The 22,440-nt window shown below is 42.7% G+C and overlaps 1 protein-coding gene across 2 annotated transcripts in view; it reads right to left on the minus strand.

Moving 5' to 3' along the window:
• Positions 1–20,160, minus strand: part of LOC124268468 (thymidine phosphorylase-like) — a 37,973-nt gene extending 17,813 nt beyond the window's left edge. The window contains exon 1 of one of the 2 annotated variants that reach the window (XM_046703444.1): positions 19,967–20,160. The gene's annotated coding sequence lies outside the window, so the exon portion shown is untranslated. Of the gene's footprint in view, positions 1–4,952; positions 4,975–19,966 lie in introns of those variants that run through there. The other variant, XM_046703446.1, reaches the window with a different exon arrangement.
• Between the last annotated feature and the right edge of the window lie 2,280 nt (positions 20,161–22,440).

Raw genomic sequence — 22,440 nt, forward strand, 5'->3', positions numbered from 1 at the left:
CTTTACAGATCAGGATGTAATAAATGCTATCAGACATCTTAAATGTAAAAATCCCCAGGCGATGATGGTATTCCCGCAGAGTTTTTCAAACTTTCGGAATATATAATAGTTCCCTATTTAGTATTACTGTTCAAGAAGATACTCTCATCCGGCTTTTGGCCAAATTCCTGGTCAACTGGCATTATTATCCCACTACATAAGAAAGGTATAGATCTGACCCGAATAATTATAGGGGGATCCCTCTTCTTAATGTAATGAGCAAAATTTTTGTTTCGGTTCTATGCAAAAGATTGGAGTACTTTTTGCAACTTCGTGAGATAATTGGAAAATATCAGGGTGGATTTAAGACAGACCATTCGACTGTGGACAGTATCTTTATCCTCCAGACAATTATTCAGAAGTATTTAACGTAAAAATGGGAAGATATATATTGCATTCATAGATTTTCGCAAGGCCTTTGACATGGTGAATAGGTTTAAATTATTGTATGTTCTTTTGCAAAATGGGATCCATGGAAATTTTCTCAAATTGATTAAAAATATGTACACTAATGTCAAGGCCACTGTAACCTATGAGTGTGGTAAGAAATTAGCTGAATATTTTGATAGCACCTGTGGGGTTCGGCAAGGCTATGTCCTTAGTCCGGTATTATTTTCTTTATATATTAATGAGCTTGTATTAACCTTAGGAAATACGTTTGATGATGGTATATTTATCTCCGAAAATATGTTGAACATTATTGCTCTGTTATTTGCAGATGATTTGGTTTTGATAGCTGATACTGTTGTTAGATTACAGCGCCGCCTTGACGCCCTACATATGTATTCCCATAAATGGGGCATGGATATTAAAACTGATAAAAGTAAAATAATTGTTTTTAAAATGGGTGGACCCTTGTCCAAACACGAAAAATGGTTTTATAATGGCATTCGAATGGAAACTGTCAATGTTTATAAATAAGCAATGTTTATTATGTCAAATGTATTAAATTCTGGCTCAGATTATTAAGAATGCATCAAAGTAGATATCCATGTCAATGTTATTAATTTTTATTATCTGTTGAATTCAGGAAACGTCCCACATGGGCTCGGCATGTCAGTGATTTGTTTATTTGTTTATTTAGGCTTTGGTACTGCTTGGATTGCACAAGATGTGGGTGATACAAAAATGTTTCTATATATGTTTACTGAAAGAATTAACAACTGCTCTATGCAAGAGTGGCATTTGTCCCTAGATGTTCCTTCGCTGTTTTCTATAAGTCCCATAAATCTCTGTTGACCTGTGAAAAATATTTATCATTGAACATAAGTAATAAGTGCAAGCGTCTGTTCACATTATTTAGATCAGGGTGTAATGCACTAGGTATCAAATATATTAGAACAGGTACTGCCTCCTGCAATGATGATATTGTGTTATGTAAACACTGTAAAAGTATTGAGGATGAAATCCATATTGTCTATATTTGTAAACGCTATGAGGATATGCGTTGGCGTTACATTCCAAAAACGGTCCATGGATATCATTATTTACTCCGCAGCATATGTACATAGTCCGACATTAACATCATAAATAATTTTGTCAAGTTCTAAGAACATGTTTATTCTGCTCCTGTTAGCGTTGTTGTATGAAAATGGTAACCAAAATCACTATTGTACCACCTTGTACGATGGGTCGTATGGCCCTTTATACAAAATAAACCCTTCTTCTTCTTATTCTGTATTGGCGACGTTTCGACATAGATTGAATCTAATGTCGTTGTCAAGCAAGTGGATGACGATAGTAGCTGTGAGATGTCACAAAGACCTGGACATATTGTGGCTCGTTATAACAATCGGAAAATAAAGTATTTTCTTCCCATGATTTCATGTGGGTCTGTAGATTATATGTCATGATATTGCTGTTAACACCGTAACACTTTTACTGTGCACAATCAATTCACGATAAGGAATTTCATCAGTTAATAATTTAAGGACGCCATTTATAACGGTCGTCCAGTCCAGAAGCGCAGCTTGCCTCGCTTGCACCCAAGTTGCAGTAGTAAATAGATGAAAAAATGTGATGAAACTTCTACTTGGTTTCAGTTTTCTGTGATGATATGGGTGTTTTTATTGCCACGATGATTGAATTCCTACAATTTAAAGAATGGAAGGTCCGTGTATTCCCTCTGTCTATTCCATCCATGGGATAAGTATGTCGAGAGTATGTAGATCAAATTCAAGCTAACGGGTAAGTTTCGATCACAGATACAGAACTACGTCCAGTTGTACCCAGAACATGTGTTGCTGCATCGTTTCGCTTCCAGTAAACTCGATTTAGAAATTTTTTGAGAGTAGATGTAACCAAGATAGTTTTCATGATCATGCACCCTCTTAGGGGTGAGGTGAGGTGAGGTGAGGTGAAATTGGGTTTTACGTCGTGCGCGAGAATAATTCACTCATATGACGACGTGCATGCGTATGAATGTGTATGTGCGACTGTTTGTACTAACCCAGACTTAAGCTGGTTTTATAGTGCTAGCCCACTGAGATACCATGCCGCAGTGAAGCATGCATACCCCACTCAGACACATTATACTGACTCCGAACCGACCAGTCCTTGTTGTACCCATTAATGCCGAGCGCCAGGCGGGGACCAACAAGTACCATATTTTAACGTCTTTTGGTATGACGCGGTTGGGGATCGAACTCGCGACCTTCCGCTCTCCGGGCGGATGCTCTAACCACTACACCACGGAGGCGGTCCACTTAGGGGTGAAACGGTATGCTCTTACCACGGTACGGTACGTATTGCGGTACAAGGCATTAGGTTCGGTATATGAGATATGATCATAATGCAGAACAAGAGCCAAACCTTACATTGCTTAATAACAAGGATAAAATATAACCATAATCTTTGTTATTTTGAATAAACAAAACTGCCACTTTATGACTAGATAGAAATGACGGTACGAAAACCGAAAATACAAAATTTTGGATTGCATAAAGGTATACCGAACCGAAGGCAAAATACCGCGGTTCTACTAATATCGCGGTATATCGTTTCACCCCTAGTGCCACACAGAATGAACGCTTCACCGAGAATACTCAAAAACGTAATATGTTTTTTTTTATCACTTCATTTCTTTTTGATGGTACATAATTGTTGCATTTGTGGTACATATAAATATACAAAGTATGAACACGGATGGTAGATAATCCGTCGGCTAGAAGAATACATTGTTATTGTAATTTATGTGAAGAGGTTATGGCAAGATGACCGAAAGGTTAAGAATTTACCATAGTTACAGTGCGAAAAGGCAGGACATTTGTCAATTTCATACAGGGTGTGTAGGTAATTCTTTAATCCAACAAACTGCGGATGCGAATTAGAACATCTCTTTGCATATATATATAGTATTTTGTTTCGATGATAAAACGTAAAATGTCACTGTGGTAATGTTTCCCCGCATCCCACTGTCATTTTCCCCCAGTGGCGTGTATCTGTGCTTATAGTGTCGACCCGGGCATGACTCAAACAACAACAGTTTCTCCTGGACCTCTGAGAAGCCAACAGTCTCACTCATTGCTATAAAGAAGTTGACTATCCATAGAACTTAGTTTTCCTTCATTTCTCATAAGGAAAGTTTCCAGTCTCAATGTTCTTAACAATCAAGCCTACTGTAGTGTTTGAGAGTGGGTGATTGCAAAATCAACAGTTGCATACTGTAGTGTTGGAGGGTGTAGCTGTTTGTGAGAACAGACATCGTTAAACCGATGATTGCAAAATGGCGCGTTAATGTCTAAGCAACCATGTCACATATATTTGAGGCAATGCTATTTCAGTTCTCTTTATATTCTTTTTCTGAAAAGCTGGCTTCGTAAATAAATGGTTGATTAAGCATCTACCTGTGACATCAAATGTTAAATTTAAAGTAATTTTAAAGTTTGCAGAAATATTTTACGGTTATTTCTGGAGCTTTCCCTCATCTGCACTACAACACAATGCAAGGTAAACAAGCTCTAACATAGTGTAAATCAAAAAGCTACAAAACTTAATACAATGTAATGTGTTTAGAAAACAGTATGATGTTTTGTATGCACTCGGGAACACAGCAATTTAAAATTTAAAAGTTTTTCACATTAAAATATGTCAAGAAACTACTTATTGGACATTGCTGCCTGACTAGCTCTTCATTTCAACACACAGGCATTCACTGCAGCTGAAGTAAATTGTCTTCAAACATGTAAATATAATAACATATACCCAATTCATAGAGGCAATGCTTCCGCTTAAAGCGAATACGTGTGTTGTTCAAAGGGCGCAATGGCGGCAGGCTACTCGAGGGCAACATTTACAAACAACAAAAGAGACCCGAATCACGCAAGTGTTTGTTTGCCCAACCCGCTGCATATCTGCAACCTCGATTGTTCAAGCGTGTGCAGCCTTGGAGATTCCCCTGTACGATACATGAAGACCCAGAAGTGTCGACCTATGTGGTAGGACAGCGCACTACGAGATTAATGCACTAAACGTAGACCAGCGCTTAGTCTCTGCATGCATGTATGTATATTATGACAGAAACGAACAACTCCTTTTAAATTGAAAAGGAGCCCCAGTGAGAAGGGAGATTCAGAATCTGACGCAGTCTGGACTTGCTTCATGTAGGACTTTAGCATTGCAGGGAGGGCCTCACAGGGAAACTAGTGCGGTTCAGTGACTGTGAGACAGACTGCACCAAAGGGGTTATATATATACCCCTCTCCCTGGGGAATTGTTGTCCTTAGCTAAAGGTGTCTGCACTGTCTGTCTAGGAAGCAGGCCAACGTAATGCATTAGTGTTCTCCCTCATATCTCGGAGTACAGCGTGACAGTTAGACTTACACATGTCTCTAAGGTTATTATTATTAGTTTAAATGATAATTTCTAAAAAATATAATCTGTAACAGACTGGCGTCCTTAGACTATCCACTTACCTAGACTTGCCTCTTTAAAAGATATAATTACTATACATCCATTGACTTAGCCGTCAGTACAATCTTGGAGCAAGGCTTTACGTGACACATGGGCGGATCCACCCCCATTTTGTACTGAAAGTTTATTGAATGATCATTGAAACTCTCCTGTGACAGTAGCTTGTTTGACTGTGCAGATCAGTGACCGTATTTTCTCAAATAAGCGTCGTCAATAAAGCAACCGTTAAAGAAATAAGCGCCGGGCCTCTAGTAAGCTCCGGGAACGTTTTTTTTTATAAATGAATTCTCCATGGTTCAAAAAATGGATTTATTAAGGAATGGTCCCTTTAGTCCTAACTTCCTCACATGGCACAGGTTAATGTATGGTATATACTCATGGAAGCTGCAATCAGGGGCTTTCATGTATACTCACCTCAAACGTTTAGACTCACTTTAAACACTCACTATATGTTATGTATATTTACATGGTTACAACGAAGATTGATTTCTCCACTAACTTGGGGAACCAACTGCAAACCTTATGCAGATGAATTGCATGAGGATCGTGCATAAAATTGCTGAAAGGCATGTGCAAATATCGTGCATTTGAACAGCTGTGTTTTTGTGTAAAGTTTTGTTAAGAATTCGCCAATTTGCATTGATTTTTATCATTTATTGAACTCATGACAATAATCTTTTCAATGTTACGAATTTGTTTAACAATACATCAGTTCATGTGTAAACAGTACCTTTAAACAGAATGGAATATTTTGTTTAGAACTGTTGCCTGAAGTAAGTGGCTATATTTACACTAGTGAGTCTAAACTTTTGATGGGAAGTATATATAATTATGTATGGGATCCAATAACCCCCGGGCCTCTAATAAGGGCCAGGTCTGGAAAACCGTGGAAAAACATAGAGGAAATACGGTACATGTTGCAACTGCGGTGCATTTAGGCTCATGTCACGCTGACAGCGAGCCAATAACCCCACAGTGTACTTGAAGAAAGGCAAGATAGGAGATAGAAGGCCGCCTGGCCCATCGTATTCAGAAAGAGACGCGCACAAGCTGTCTACATGCGTTTAACTAAATATATTGAGCTGTAAATGCAGTCAGTTTTGAAGCAAGTTTACATTTAATACTTACTATACTTACTAAGCAGTGTGTACATTAAGTTACACCACATGCCCCCTCTGCCCAACTAGAACACAGCTAAGATATTCGCAATCCCCAATACAGGAATACAGGAAATGACGTATCCCCACTTCACTGAAGCCATCGGAAGGGGGCATATCATATCACACGGCATATCCGTACAATGTTGTGTGATATCTGTTATTGAGAGGGAATATTCACCTTCGTTGGGTGGCATTTTCCTATGGTTCCATTACATAGGTAGGATTGAGTATATTTGCAAATAAATAAGATTAAATGCACAAACTTATCGAAAATACAAGGATTACATTTGCATACAAGGAGACATTAGGAGAATAATATGAAAAGTCAAGGACGTTCTGGATTCTGCAACAATGTCGGAATGGATGTTTCCATTAATACTTTCACTAAAGCAATTAAAGAGGTATTTCAGTTTGGTTTCATAAGGTAGTTACGTCTAATGAAGTCATTAATTTCAGAGGGGTAACTGGGTTAATGTGTCTTAAGTAAAACTTTTACTTTTGTTATTAACAAGAAATGTTCATCTTCGGCAAAACCACGGAGTACATTTCTGAAAGGTTTGAGGCCAGGGTACTCAACAGTTGGTTATGTGTTCTCCAATCTTCTATGCATCAGTAAGAATTGTAGAAAGCTTTATATGTTATTTGTTGGTTTTTCTAAAGGTAAGGTAGGGAAGGTAGGGAGGCTGTACAAACTTGATGTTCGACAAGGAGGCATATTTAGTCCTAATTATTGAGTCAATAGTAGGTATAAATATATAACAATTATCGTTCAAGCCAGGTGAGCTCCAAGGTCTACATGTGATAGAGAAGCTGCGGTTGAAGCCAGGTGAGCTCCAAGTTTACACTTGGAGAAGTAGCTGCGGTTGAAGCCAGGTGAACTCAAGGTTTACACGTGGAGAAGTAGCTGCTGTTGAAGCCAGGTGAGTTCTTATGTTTACACGTGGAGAAGTAGCTGCGGTTGAAGCCAGGTGAGCTCCAAGGTTTACACGTGGAAAAGTAGCTACGGTTGAAGCCAGGTGAGCTCCAAGGTCTACACGTAGAGAAGTAGCTGCTGTTGAAGCCAGGTGAGTTCCAAGGTCTACACGTAGAGAAGTAGCTGCTGTTGAAGCCAGGTGAGCTCCAAGGTCTACACGTAGAGAAGTAGCTGCTGTTGAAGCCAGGTGAGTTCCAAGGTCTACACGTAGAGAAGTAGCTGCTGTTGAAGCCAGTTGAGCTCCAAGGTCTACACGTAGAGAAGTAGCTGCTGTTGAAGCCAGGTGAGCTCCAAGGTCTACACGTAGAGAAGTAGCTGCTGTTGAAGCCAGTTGAGCTCCAAGGTCTACACGTAGAGAAGTAGCTGCTGTTGAAGCCAGTTGAGCTCCAAGGTTTACACGTAGAGAAGTAGCTGCTGTTGAAGCCAGGTGAGCTCCAAGGTCTACACGTAGAGAAGTAGCTGCTGCTGCTGAAGCCAGGTGAGTTCCAAGGTTTACACGTAGAGAGTAGCTGCTGTTGAAGCCAGGTGAGCTCCAAGGTTTACACGTAGAGAAGTAGCTGCTGTTGAGGCCAGGTGAGCTCCAAGGTCTACACGTAGTGAAGTAGCTGCTGTTGAAGCCAGTTGAGCTCCAAGGTCTACACGTGGAGAAGTAGCTGCTGTTCAAGCCAGGTGAGTTCTAATGTTTACACGTGAAGAAGTAGCTGCTGTTGAAGCCAGGTGAGTTCCAAGGTTTACACGTAGAGAAGTAGCTGCTGTTGAAGCCAGGTGAGCTCCAAGGTCTACACGTAGTGAAGTAGCTGCTGTTGAAGCCAGTTGAGCTCCAAGGTCTACACGTGGAGAAGTAGCTGCTGTTGAAGCCAGGTGAGTTCTAATGTTTACACGTGAAGAAGTAGCTGCTGTTGAAGCCAGGTGAGTTCCAAGGTCTACACGTAGAGAAGTAGCTGCTGTTGAAGCCAGTTGAGCTCCAAGGTCTACACGTGGAGAAGTAGCTGCTGTTGAAGCCAGGTGAGTTCTAATGTTTACACGTGGAGAAGTAGCTGCTGTTGAAGCCAGGTGAGCTCCAAGGTCTACACGTAGAGAAGTAGCTGCTGTTGAAGCCAGGTGAGTTCCAAGGTTTACACGTGGAGAAGTAGCTGCTGTTGAAGCCAGTTGAGCTCCAAGGTCTACACGTGGAGAAGTAGCTGCTGTTGAAGCCAGGTGAGTTCTAATGTTTACACGTGGAGAAGTAGATGCTGTTGAAGCCAGGTGAGCTCCAAGGTCTACACGTAGAGAAGTAGCTGCTGTTGAAGCCAGGTGAGTTCTAATGTTTACACGTGGAGAAGTAGCTGCTGTTGAAGCCAGTTGAGCTCCAAGGTCTACACGTGGAGAAGTAGCTGCTGTTGAAGCCAGGTGAGTTCTAATGTTTACACGTGGAGAAGTAGCTGCTGTTGAAGCCAGGTGAGCTCCAAGGTCTACACGTAGAGAAGTAGCTGCTGTTGAAGCCAGGTGAGTTCCAAGGTTTACACGTGGAGAAGTAGCTGCTGTTGAAGCTAGTTGAGCTCCAAGGTCTACACGTGGAGAAGTAGCTGCTGTTGAAGCCAGGTGAGTTCCTAATGTTTACACGTGGGAGAAGTGCTGCTTGAAGCCAGGTGAGCTCCAAGGTCTACACGTAGAGAAGTAGCTGCTGTTGAAGCCAGGTGAGTTCTAATGTTTACACGTGGAGAAGTAGCTGCTGTTGAAGCCAGTTGAGCTCCAAGGTCTACACGTAGAGAAGTAGCTGCTGTTGAAGCCAGTTGAGCTCCAAGGTCTACACGTAGAGAAGTAGCTGCTGTTGAAGCCAGGTGAGTTCTAATGTTTACACGTGGAGAAGTGGATGCTGTTGAAGCCAGGTGAGCTCCAAGGTCTACACGTGGAGAAGTAGCTGCTGTTGAAGCCAGGTGAGCTCCAAGGTCTACACGTAGAGAAGTAGCTGCTGTTGAAGCCAGTTGAGCTCCAAGGTCTACACGTAGAGAAGTAGCTGCTGTTGAAGCCAGGTGAGCTCCAAGGTCTACACGTAGAGAAGTAGCTGCTGTTGAAGCCAGTTGAGCTCCAAGGTCTACACGTAGGGAAGTAGCTGCTGTTGAAGCCAGGTGAGCTCCAAGGTCTACACGTAGAGAAGTAGCTGCTGTTGAAGCCAGTTGAGCTCCAAGGTCTACACGTAGAGAAGTAGCTGCTGTTGAAGCCAGGTGAGCTCCAAGGTCTACACGTAGAGAAGTAGCTGCTGTTGAAGCCAGGTGAGTTCCAAGGTTTACACGTAGAGAAGTAGCTGCTGTTGAAGCCAGGTGAGTTTTAATGTTTACACATGGAGAAGTAGATGCTGTTGAAGCCAGGTGAGCTCAAAGGTCTACACGTAGAGAAGTAGCTGCTGTTGAAGCCAGTTGAGCTCCAAGGTCTACACGTGGAGAAGTAGCTGCTGTTGAAGCCAGGTGAGTTCTAATGTTTACACGTTGAGAAGTAGATGCTGTTGAAGCCAGGTGAGCTCCAAGGTCTACACGTGGAGAAGTAGCTGCTGTTGAAGCCAGGTGAGCTCCAAGGTCTACACGTAGAGAAGTAGCTGCTGTTGAAGCCAGTTGAGTTCCAAGGTCTACACGTAGAGAAGTAGATGCTGTTGAAGCCAGGTGAGTTCCGAGGTCTACACGTAGAGAAGTAGCTGCTGTTGAAGCCAGTTGAGCTCCAAGGTCTACACGTAGAGAAGAGGGCCGGAGAAGCTGCTGTTGAAGCCAGGTGAGTTCTAATGTTTACACGTGGAGAAGTAGATGCTGTTGTAGCCAGGTGAGCTCCAAAGTTTACACGTGGAGAAATAGCTGCTGTTGAAGCCAGGTGAGTTCCAAGGTCTACACGTGGAGAAGTAGATGCTGTTGAAGCCAGGTGAGCTCCAAGGTTTACACGTAGAGAAATAGATGCTGTTGTAGCCAGGTGAGCTCCAAGGTTTACACGTAGAGAAGTAGCTGCTGTTGAAGCCAGGTGAGTTCCAAGGTTTACACGTAGAGAAGTAGCTGCTGTTGAAGCCAGGTGAGTTCTAATGTTTACACGTGGAGAAGTAGATGCTGTTGAAGCCAGGTGAGCTCAAAGGTCTACACGTAGAGAAGTAGCTGCTGTTGAAGCCAGTTGAGCTCCAAGGTCTACACGTAGAGAAGTAGCTGCTGTTGAAGCCAGGTGAGTTCTAATGTTTACACGTGGAGAAGTAGATGCTGTTGAAGCCAGGTGAGCTCCAAGGTCTACACGTGGAGAAGTAGCTGCTGTTGAAGCCAGGTGAGCTCCAAGGTCTACACGTAGAGAAGTAGCTGCTGTTGAAGCCAGTTGAGTTCCAAGGTCTACACGTAGAGAAGTAGATGCTGTTGAAGCCAGGTGAGTTCCGAGGTCTACACGTAGAGAAGTAGCTGCTGTTGAAGCCAGTTGAGCTCCAAGGTCTACACGTAGAGAAGAGGGCCGGAGAAGCTGCTGTTGAAGCCAGGTGAGTTCTAATGTTTACACGTGGAGAAGTAGATGCTGTTGTAGCCAGGTGAGCTCCAAAGTTTACACGTGGAGAAATAGCTGCGGTTGAAGCCAGGTGAGTTCCAAGGTCTACACGTGGAGAAGTAGATGCTGTTGAAGCCAGGTGAGCTCCAAGGTTTACACGTGGAGAAATAGATGCTGTTGTAGCCAGGTGAGCTCCAAGGTTTACACGTGGAGAAGTAGATGCTGTTGAAGCCAGGTGAGTTCTAATGTTTACACGTGGAGAAGTAGATGCTGTTGTAGCCAGGTGAGCTCCAAGGTTTACACGTGGAGAAATAGCTGCTGTTGTAGCCAGGTGAGCTCCAAGGTTCACACGTGGAGAAGTAGATGCTGTTGAAGCCAGGTGAGTTCCAAGGTTTATACGTGGAGAAGTAGCTGCTGTTGAAGCCAGGTGAGCTCCAAGGTCTACACGTAGAGAAGAGGGCCGGAGAAGCTGCTGTTGAAGCCACTTCAGTTCCAAGGTTTACACGTGAATACGTAGCTGCTGTTGAAGGCTGTTGAAGGTCTACATGTGATAGAGAAGCTGCTGTTGAAACCAGGTGAGCTCCAAGGTCTACATGTGGAGCAGTAGCTGCTGTTGAAGCCAGGTGAGTTCCAAGGTTTACACGTGGAGAAGTAGCTGCTGTTGAAGCCAGGTGAGTTCCAAGGTTTACACGTAGAGAAGAGGGCCGGAGAAGCTGCTGTTGAAGCCACTTCAGTTCCAAGGTTTACACGTGAATACGTAGCTGCTGTTGAAGGCTGTTGAAGGTCTACATGTGATAGAGAAGCTGCGGTTGAAGCCAGGTGAGTTCCAAGATTTACATGTGGAGAAGTAGCTACGGTTGAAGCCAGGTGAGTTCCAAGGTTTACACGTGGAGAAGTAACTGCAGTTGAAGCCAGGTGAGTTCCAAGGTTTACACGTGGAAAAGTAGCTGCTGTTGAAGCCAGGTGAGCTCAAGGTTTATACGTGGAGAAGTAGCTGCTGTTGAAGCCAGGTGAGTTCCAAGGTTTACACGTGGAAAAGTAGCTGCTGTTGAAGCCAGGTGAGCTCAAGGTTTATACGTGGAGAAGTAGCTGCTGTTGAAGCCAGGTGAGTTCCAAGGTCTACACGTAGAGAAGTAGCTGCTGTTGAAGCCAGCTGAGCTCCAAGGTTTATACGTAGAGAAGTAGCTGCTGTTGAAGCCGGGTGAGCTCCAAGGTCTACACGTGGAGAAGTAGCTGCTGTTGAAGCCAGGTGAGTTCCAAGGTCTACACGTAGAGAAGTAGCTGCTGTTGAAGCCAGGTGAGCTCCAAGGTCTACACGTAGAGAAGTAGCTGCTGTTGAAGCCAGTTGAGCTCCAAGGTTTACACGTAGAGAAGTAGCTGCTGTTGAAGCCAGGTGAGTTCCAAGGTTTACACGTAGTGAAGTAGCTGCTGTTGAAGCCAGGTGAGTTCCAAGGTTTATACGTAGAGAAGTAGATGCTGTTGAAGCCAGGTGAGTTCCGAGGTCTACACGTAGAGAAGTAGCTGCTGTTGAAGCCAGTTGAGCTCCAAGGTCTACACGTAGAGAAGAGGGCCGGAGAAGCTGCTGTTGAAGCCAGGTGAGTTCTAATGTTTACACGTGGAGAAGTAGATGCTGTTGTAGCCAGGTGAGCTCCAAAGTTTACACGTGGAGAAATAGCTGCTGTTGAAGCCAGGTGAGTTCCAAGGTTCACACGTGGAGAAGTAGATGCTGTTGAAGCCAGGTGAGCTCCAAGGTTTACACGTAGAGAAATAGATGCTGTTGTAGCCAGGTGAGCTCCAAGGTTTACACGTAGAGAAGTAGCTGCTGTTGAAGCCAGGTGAGTTCCAAGGTTTACACGTAGAGAAGTAGCTGCTGTTGAAGCCAGGTGAGTTCTAATGTTTACACGTGGTGAAGTAGATGCTGTTGAAGCCAGGTGAGCTCAAAGGTCTACACGTAGAGAAGTAGCTGCTGTTGAAGCCAGTTGAGCTCCAAGGTCTACACGTGGAGAAGTAGCTGCTGTTGAAGCCAGGTGAGTTCTAATGTTTACACGTGGAGAAGTAGATGCTGTTGAAGCCAGGTGAGCTCCAAGGTCTACACGTGGAGAAGTAGCTGCTGTTGAAGCCAGGTGAGCTCCAAGGTCTACACGTAGAGAAGTAGCTGCTGTTGAAGCCAGTTGAGTTCCAAGGTCTACACGTAGAGAAGTAGATGCTGTTGAAGCCAGGTGAGTTCCGAGGTCTACACGTAGAGAAGTAGCTGCTGTTGAAGCCAGTTGAGCTCCAAGGTCTACACGTAGAGAAGAGGGCCGGAGAAGCTGCTGTTGAAGCCAGGTGAGTTCTAATGTTTACACGTGGAGAAGTAGATGCTGTTGTAGCCAGGTGAGCTCCAAAGTTTACACGTGGAGAAATAGCTGCGGTTGAAGCCAGGTGAGTTCCAAGGTCTACACGTGGAGAAGTAGATGCTGTTGAAGCCAGGTGAGCTCCAAGGTTTACACGTGGAGAAATAGATGCTGTTGTAGCCAGGTGAGCTCCAAGGTTTACACGTGGAGAAGTAGATGCTGTTGAAGCCAGGTGAGTTCTAATGTTTACACGTGGAGAAGTAGATGCTGTTGTAGCCAGGTGAGCTCCAAGGTTTACACGTGGAGAAATAGCTGCTGTTGTAGCCAGGTGAGCTCCAAGGTTCACACGTGGAGAAGTAGATGCTGTTGAAGCCAGGTGAGTTCCAAGGTTTATACGTGGAGAAGTAGCTGCTGTTGAAGCCAGGTGAGCTCCAAGGTCTACACGTAGAGAAGAGGGCCGGAGAAGCTGCTGTTGAAGCCACTTCAGTTCCAAGGTTTACACGTGAATACGTAGCTGCTGTTGAAGGCTGTTGAAGGTCTACATGTGATAGAGAAGCTGCTGTTGAAACCAGGTGAGCTCAAGGATTTCTACATGTGGAGCAGTAGCTGCTGTTGAAGCCAGGTGATTTCCAAGGTTTACACGTGGAGAAGTAGCTGCTGTTGAAGCCAGGTGAGTTCCAAGGTTTACACGTAGAGAAGAGGGCCGGAGAAGCTGCTGTTGAAGCCACTTCAGTTCCAAGGTTTACACGTGAATACGTAGCTGCTGTTGAAGGCTGTTGAAGGTCTACATGTGATAGAGAAGCTGCGGTTGAAGCCAGGTGAGTTCCAAGATTTACATGTGGAGAAGTAGCTACGGTTGAAGCCAGGTGAGTTCCAAGGTTTACACGTGGAGAAGTAACTGCAGTTGAAGCCAGGTGAGTTCCAAGGTTTACACGTGGAAAAGTAGCTGCTGTTGAAGCCAGGTGAGCTCAAGGTTTATACGTGGAGAAGTAGCTGCTGTTGAAGCCAGGTGAGTTCCAAGGTCTACACGTAGAGAAGTAGCTGCTGTTGAAGCCAGCTGAGCTCCAAGGTTTATACGTAGAGAAGTAGCTGCTGTTGAAGCCAGGTGAGTTCCAAGGTCTACACGTAGAGAAGTAGCTGCTGTTGAAGCCAGGTGAGTTCCAAGGTCTACACGTAGAGAAGTAGCTGCTGTTGAAGCCAGGTGAGCTCAAGGTCTACACGTAGAGAAGTAGCTGCTGTTGAAGCCAGTTGAGCTCCAAGGTTTACACGTAGAGAAGTAGCTGCTGTTGAAGCCAGGTGAGTTCCAAGGTTTACACGTAGTGAAGTAGCTGCTGTTGAAGCCAGGTGAGTTCCAAGGTTTATACGTAGAGAAGTAGCTGCTGTTGAAGCCAGTTGCGCTCCAAGGTCTACACGTGGAGAAGTAGCTGCTGTTGAAGCCAGTTGAGCTCCAAGGTTTACACGTAGAGAAGAGGGCCGGAGAAGCTGCTGTTGAAGCCACTTCAGTTCCAAGGTTTACACGTGAATACGTAGCTTCTGTTGAAGGCTGTTGAAGGTCTACATGTGAGAAGAGGGCTGCTGTTGAGAGGTGAGCTCCAAGGCATGTGGAAGCCACTGAGTTCAGTTTACACGTGGAGAAGTAGCCAAGGTTTACACGTGAATACGTAGAAGCTGCTGTTGAAGCCAGGTGAGTTCCAAGGTTTACACGTAGAGAAGTAGCTGTTGTTGAAGGCAGGTGAGCTCCAACGTCTACACGTAGAGAAGAAGCTGCGGTTGAAGCCAGGTGAGCTCCAAGATATTACACATGAAAAAGGAGCTGCGGTTGAACCCAGGTGAGCTCCAAGATCTACACGTGGAGAAGAAGCTGCGGTTGAACCCAGGTGAGCTCCAAGATATTACACATGAAAAAGGAGCTGCGGTTGAACCTAGGTGAGCTCCAAGATCTTACACGTGGAGAAGAAGCTGCGGTTGAACCCAGGTGAGCTCCAAGATCTACACGTGGAGAAGAAGCTGCAGCTGAACCCAGGTGAGCTCCAAGATCTTACACGTGGAGAAGAAGTTGCGGTTGAACCCAGGTGAGCTCCAAGATCTACACGTGGGGAAGGAGCTGCAGCTGAACCCAGGTGAGCTCCAAGATCTTACACGTGGGGAAGAAGCTGCGGTTGAACCCAGGTGAGCTCCAAGATCTACACGTGGGGAAGGAGCTGCAGCTGAACCCAGGTGAGCTCCAAGATCTTACACGTGGGGAAGGAGCTGCAGCTGAACCCAGGTGAGCTCCAAGATCTTACACGTGGGGAAGAAGCTGCGGTTGAACCCAGGTGAGCTCCAAGATCTACACGTGGGGAAGGAGCTGCAGCTGAACCCAGGTGAGCTCCAAGATCTACACGTTTAGAAGAAGCTGCTGTTGAAGTCAGTTCAGTACCAAGGTCTACACAGTTTAAAGAAGTTTGTAATAAGCTATCCAGCAAAATGTCACTCTACATTAAACTGGCTACTTGGTTTATCCAAGCGAGCGCACAGAGATGATATCTGAACACTCGTTTTAAAAATATCCATAATAGGTCACCGTCCAGGTGCTATGGCCAGAGCGTTATATGTGACAGAGGATGTTGGATATCGCCCACTATGCAGAAGGAAGCAATCAGTTTGTTTCCGTCACCCCCGGAAAGGCTCTGGGTCTTAAGGACCAAACGACATGCCCCCTTATAAGTCATACTAAGTCGTTTACAGACAAATCAGACAGAAGGCACAGTTGGTTGGTTTGTTGTTCAACGCCGCTTTTAGCAATATTCCAGCTATATCTAGACAATCCAGTGATCAACATCATGAGCATCGATCTACGCAATTGGGATACGATGACATGTGTCAACCAAGTCTCCGAGCCTGACCAGACAAGAATTGGGCTTCTCATAGATACATATTTAGATTAGTAATTTATACATTTTTTAACTACATTTTGATTTTAATTACAATAAAAGATGTAATGTTTTGTATTAATTATGAAAATGATTATTTAGCGCACACTTTTACAAAGAATCAAACTTGCATATAATTATCAAAATGTAATACCATCTAGAATAGACATCTGTGGCCTTTAAGAGCTCAACTTTAGACTGAGATAAGGGCGTATCTGCTAACGTTGTGCGGTCGCTCAGTTGTCGGAAACATTCATGCACTTGTGAGCAGACCAAGGATCACAATGTAACCCAGTGCTAGTAACTGGTCTATGAGTAACAGGGGAAGCACAAAGTTCATTTTCAAAAGTCCCGTGTATAATACTAAACTAACTTTCATTTAATCTGAACAATGCAAGCGTGACATACACTATTACCCTGTACAAAGGATTAGAAGCAAAAGAAATTTTCTTATCATTACCTTTACAAATGTAGACTATATTGCAGCATAGGTCGTATCGACACATTTGAACATATTGCAGTCATAGACAATAGATTACCAAACATAGATCCTAGACTCATCATAAATGTAAACACACTTACATTACATTTGTTATATGCATGGTAATAGTTTCCTAAAACACTCAAACAATTGGCTGGCCTAGACATTCTCAGTATCTCTAACACTTCCTGGAAACATCGTATCTAGCTTACATCTATAATATATTTTAGGTTGACCTACTGTCAACAGTCGGACTCAATCGTCACTGAGGTGCAGGACATTCATCACAGTGACATGTATTCAGAATCGAAATAAGTTAAAAATGATGCATAGTTTGAATACATGGTTTCACCATGGTTATCGAATCAGCAGTCCATGACTTAACACTATTAATATTAGCATCCGACAGGGTGTTTTTCTGTGTCAATAACACGCAAGGATGATTTCTTTGACTCTGCTTGGGATGGTTTAATGTGACAAAAGCCTCATGCCAGAGTGATTTAATGCAACACTATATATTTTTAAGGATGTTTAGTGGGACACTTTATATTTGCTATGGTTTAATGCGAAGCTGTTTGTATGCCACGATGGTTTAAAATGACATTATATATGCAATAAGCCATTATACAATAAGCCATTATGGTTTAATGTAACACAAATAATAAGCCGTGATGGTTTAGTGTAACACAAACAATAAGCCATGATGGTTTAGTGTAACACAAACAATAAGCCATGATGGTTTAGTGTAACACAAATAATAAGCCATAACGGTTTAGTGTAACACAAATAATAACCCATGATGGTTTAATGTAACACAAACAATAAGCCGTGATGGTTTAGTGTAACACAAATAATAAGCCGTGATGGTTTAGTGTAACACAAATAATAAGCCGTGATGGTTTAGTGTAACACAAACAATAAGCCATGATGGTTTAATGTAACACAAACAATAAGCCATGATGGTTTAGTGTAACACAAACAATAAGCCATGATGGTTTAGTGTAACACAAATAATAAGCCATGATGGTTTAGTGTAACACAAACAATAAGCCATGATGGTTTAGTGTAACACAAACAATAAGCCATGATGGTTTAGTGTAACACAAACAATAAGCCATGATGGTGTAAGTAACACAAATAATAAGCCGTGATGGTTTATGTAACACAAACAATAAGCCATGATGGTTTAGTGTAACACAAATAATAAGCCATGATGGTGTAATGTAACACAAACAATAAGCCATGATGGTTTAGTGTAACACAAATAATAAAACCGTGATGGTGTAATGTAACACAAACAATAAGCCGTGATGGTTTAGTGTAACACAAATAATAAGCCATGATGGCGTAATGTAACACAAACAATAAGCTCTGATGGTTTAGTGTAACACAAACAATAAGCCATGATGGTTTAATGTAACACAAACAATAAGCCATGATGGTTTAATGTAACACAAACAATAAGCCATGATGGTGTAATGTAACACAAATAAGCCATGATGGTGTAATGTAACACAATAAGCCATGATGGTTTAGTGTAACACAAATAATAAGCCGCGATGGTGTAATGTAACACAAACAATAAGCCATGATGGTTTAGTGTAACACAAACAATAAGCCATGATGGTTTAGTGTAACACAAATAATAAGCCATGATGGTTTAGTGTAACACAAACAATAAGCCATGATGGTTTAGTGTAACAGAAGCAATAAGCCATGATGGTGTAATATAACACAAACAATAAGCCATGATGGTTTAGTGTAACACAAATAATAAGCCATGATGGCGTAATGTAACACAAACAATAAGCTCTGATGGTTTAGTGTAACACAAATAATAAGCCATGATGGTGTAGTGTAACACAATCAATAAGCCATGATGGTTTAGTGTAACACAAACAATAAGCCATAATGGTGTAATGTAACACAAATAATAAGCCATGATGGTTTAGTGTAACACAATAAGCCATGATGGTGTAATGTAACACAATAAGCCATGATGGTGTAATGTAACACAATAAGCCATGATGGTGTAGTGTAACACAATAAGCCATGATGGTGTAGTGTAACACAATAAGCCATGATGGTGTAGTGTAACACAATAAGCCATGATGGTTTAGTGTAACACAATAAGCCATGATGGTGTAATGTAACACAATAAGCCATGATGGTGTAATGTAACACAATAAGCCATGATGGTGTAATGTAACACAATAAGCCATGATGGTGTAGTGTAACACAATAAGCCATGATGGTGTAATGTAACACAATAAGCCATGATGGTGTAATGTAACACAATAAGCCATGATGGTGTAGTGTAACACAATAAGCCATGATGGTGTAGTGTAACACAATAAGCCATGATGGTGTAAGTGTAACACAATAAGCCATGATGGTGTAATGTAACACAATAAGCCATGATGGTGTAATGTAACACAATAAGCCATGATGGTGTAATGTAACACAATAAGCCATGATGGTGTAATGTAACACAATAAGCCATGATGGTGTAATGTAACACAATAAGCCATGATGGTTTAGTGTAACACAAATAATAAACCGTGATGGTGTAATGTAACACAATAAGCCATGATGGTTTAGTGTAACACAAATAATAAGCCATGATGGTGTAATGTAACACAATAAGCCATGATGGTGTAGTGTAACACAATAAGCCATGATGCCATGTAATGTAAACAACACAATAAGCCATGATGGTGTAGTGTAACACAATAATGGATGGTGTAATGTAACACAAACAATAAGCCATCATGGTTTAGTGTAACACAATAAGCCATGATGGTGTAATGTAACACAATAAGCCATGATGGTGTAATGTAACACAATAAGCCATGATGGTGTAATGTAACACAATAAGCCATGATGGTGTAATGTAACACAATAAGCCATGATGGTGTAGTGTAACACAATAAGCCATGGTGGTTTAGTGTAACACAATAAGCCATGATGGTGTAATGTAACACAATAAGCCATGATGGTGTAGTGTAACACAATAAGCCATGATGGTGTAATGTAACACAATAAGCCATGATGGTGTAATGTAACACAATAAGCCATGATGGTGTAATGTAACACAATAAGCCATGATGGTGTAGTGTAACAGGACTAAAACTAAAACAATTAGTTTCTTTGAATTGTTTATCAATTTTCTGTTATCAATGAACTTACATGCTCATATAGGTACTTTTGTTCCCTTTGTCTCTTGATAGACATAACAGAAACCAGATATATGGAAAATGTGTCATTATTAGTCACAACTGTGTTGTCAGATGGAGAGTTATGGCGTGGAAAATGCTTCTTTCAGCGAGTTTGTATTACCGCCACTTTGAACAGGATTTCAGTTATATGACGAAGTGGCAGCTTGATCTTGGCGTTAAGCCAGTATAGTTCTTAAAAAGAACAGGTTGGAACATATTCTGGGCATAAAGCACATAGGGTTTGATGAAAAAAGTAGTTCCGGGATGGGGCTAATTGTGCATACCCAACACAGACAGATTTCAGGTCATGTCAAAGTTGAATCACATACAATCACAGTTTTAGTGAATTTAAACAGTTGTTTTCCCATTGCAACTGAAATGTAACTTGGCCAAGAAACCAGGTTATTCAGCCTATACAATGGGAAAGTTTCAGGAAGCCACGTTAACAAATCAAAATGTCACCTTAGTATACTTCGACGACAGAAGTTCCCACGTGTCTCACTTTCGTCTACGTCTGTTTTTACACAGATGGTCCTAAGCAGGAATCCAGTGCACGCCAGAATGCCAAAACACTCGCTGTAAGACGTGCTGCTAGCTGTAGAGCACTAAAGCTAGACAGAGTCACGTGGGACGGGAAACAGAAACCACTTGTGTCACAATGACATAATATTAACCGGCTGAATTGAGCTGAACTAACGTTATGGCCTGAGTGCACAGACGAAGAGATATTTTACAAGGCGAATGATCATTCTACATGCTTCGCCCTGGGTCGAAACAAAATCAAATACTGGCAGGGACATGCTGTGGTTTGTCAGATTCTCGTGATCTCGACCTTCAGAGACAAGCTAAGTATGCTGAACGAGATGGAATCCGATGTCTCGCATTGTGCTGTTGTCGCGATCTGGCTTCCTTGTGCAGGTTGACGTGAGTGAGTGAGTATGGTTTTACACCGCTTTTAGCAGTATTCCTGCAATACCACGGCGAGGGACACCAGCAATGGACTTCACATGTTTGATGGTAAATTGTACCTAAGAAATACAGTTTTAAATTCCGAGTGCTTTACCCTTATAATAGTTCAGGACAAAAACATGTACCTTATACCACCATACAAGGGGTTAGCGCAAACGGAATTTCTCAGAGGGGCGCTAGGGTAGCCTAGTGGTTAAAGCGTTCGCTCGGTACGCCGAATACCCGGTTCGATTCCCGAAATGGGTACAATGTGTGAAGCCCATTTCTGGGGTCCCCCGCCGTGATATTGCTGGAATATTGCCCAAATAGTCGTAACACCAAACTCACTCACTCTTTTCTGAGATGCCAAATTTAATACTTTCCCGTGATTAATCTGAGGCACAAAGCTAATAGAAAAACGACTTTGTCGGTGACCTGAATTAACAATCCTCGCTCAGGGCTAACTGACGTGCTGTTCTATTGATGTGTCTGCCCCCTATGTTCAGATACAGGTCACCAATAAAACAACTGATAAAAAGTTTCAAGACGGTTCACGTTCACAAACCACACCTTATCTTTATGATTTCAGTTATAATTATATATGTAACAAATATGAACGTCGCATTTTCACTCCAATATAAGCTGAGATAGATTAGGCTTACTAGTCACGTGCCATTCCATGGATGCATGATGCTGCTGATTTTTCCGTCGAACAAGTTTAACCAGAGTCCATATGATAAATATTAGTATATAGCATCTGGTTAAAAGTAATGTTTCCACCGGTGATGTTAGCCGACTGATTCAGCAGCAAACCATCCCACAGTTAGCTGCAACGTAGGAGCGTGCCTGTACAAAGCTGGATTCTTACGTCGGTTAGGAATGGTACTTTTGATTACGAGGGGGGCGACTAGAATGGAGCAGTGACGTCATGGCTAGATGTGTCCAGATTGGAATATGTCTTGGGCGAGATGGAACATCCCACTGGCTACTGACACTAGCCATGTGGTGTCTTTGATGCGGCGCCATTCCTCACCCTTATCAACGCATATCATATGGAGGTCATACCCGATTTCTTACACAGATTACTGAGTTAAGATCCTGAGAACATAGATAAGGATGGAAAGCCATTTGCAACGTGTGTCACTCAGTCACACACACTACTGAGAGCATATAATGGCAGTAAGATACCCCAACATGGCAAAATAACAATTCCTTGCAGTTACAACACTCCAGAGAAGCAGTCTTTCACATAGTTGATGCAGAGGGACCAATCATTGTAGGCCTACCAACATCCAGAAACTTAAGGCTTCTAACAATACACTGTGAAGTGACAGAATCTATCACACCTGCAAAAGTCAGCAGTAAACAAGACCTTCTTGACACATACCCTGATCGTTTCACTGGCATTGGCAAGTTCAAGGGGGATTTCCATATAACTCTGGACCCGTCCGTAGCACCAGTTATTCACACTCCGCGGAAATGTCCAGTACACCTAAAGGATGATATCCTAAATGAACTGCAGGAAATGGTGAGAATGGGTGTTATCGCCAAGGTGTCCGAACCTACAAGTTGGGTATCAAGCATTGTGTACAGCTGTAAGTCCAATGGGAGACTACGCATCTGTCTAGATCCCAAGGATCTCAACCGTGCCATACAGAGGCCACACCACAAAACTCCCACACTTGAGGAGATAACATATGAATTTGCTGGTGCAACTGTATTCTCCAAGTTGGATGCCCGCCATGGGTACTGGTCTGTTGTGCTCGACCAAGAGTCAAGTCTCTTAACCACTTTCAACGGTCCATTTGGACGTTACAGATTTTGCCGTCTTCCCTACGGTCTGAGTCTTAGCCAAGACGTGTTTCAAGAAAGGATGGACCAAATATTGGAGAAATGCCCAGGAACAACAGGAATATCAGACGATGTTGCTGTGTTTGATAAGACAGATAAAGAACATGATGAAAATCTCCACAGGCTGATGACCGTAG

The sequence above is a fragment of the Haliotis rubra genome, unplaced genomic scaffold (genome assembly GCF_003918875.1).
Source record: "Haliotis rubra isolate DU_JTF1 unplaced genomic scaffold, ASM391887v1 Scf1382, whole genome shotgun sequence".
Taxonomy (NCBI): Eukaryota; Metazoa; Mollusca; class Gastropoda; order Lepetellida; family Haliotidae; genus Haliotis; species Haliotis rubra.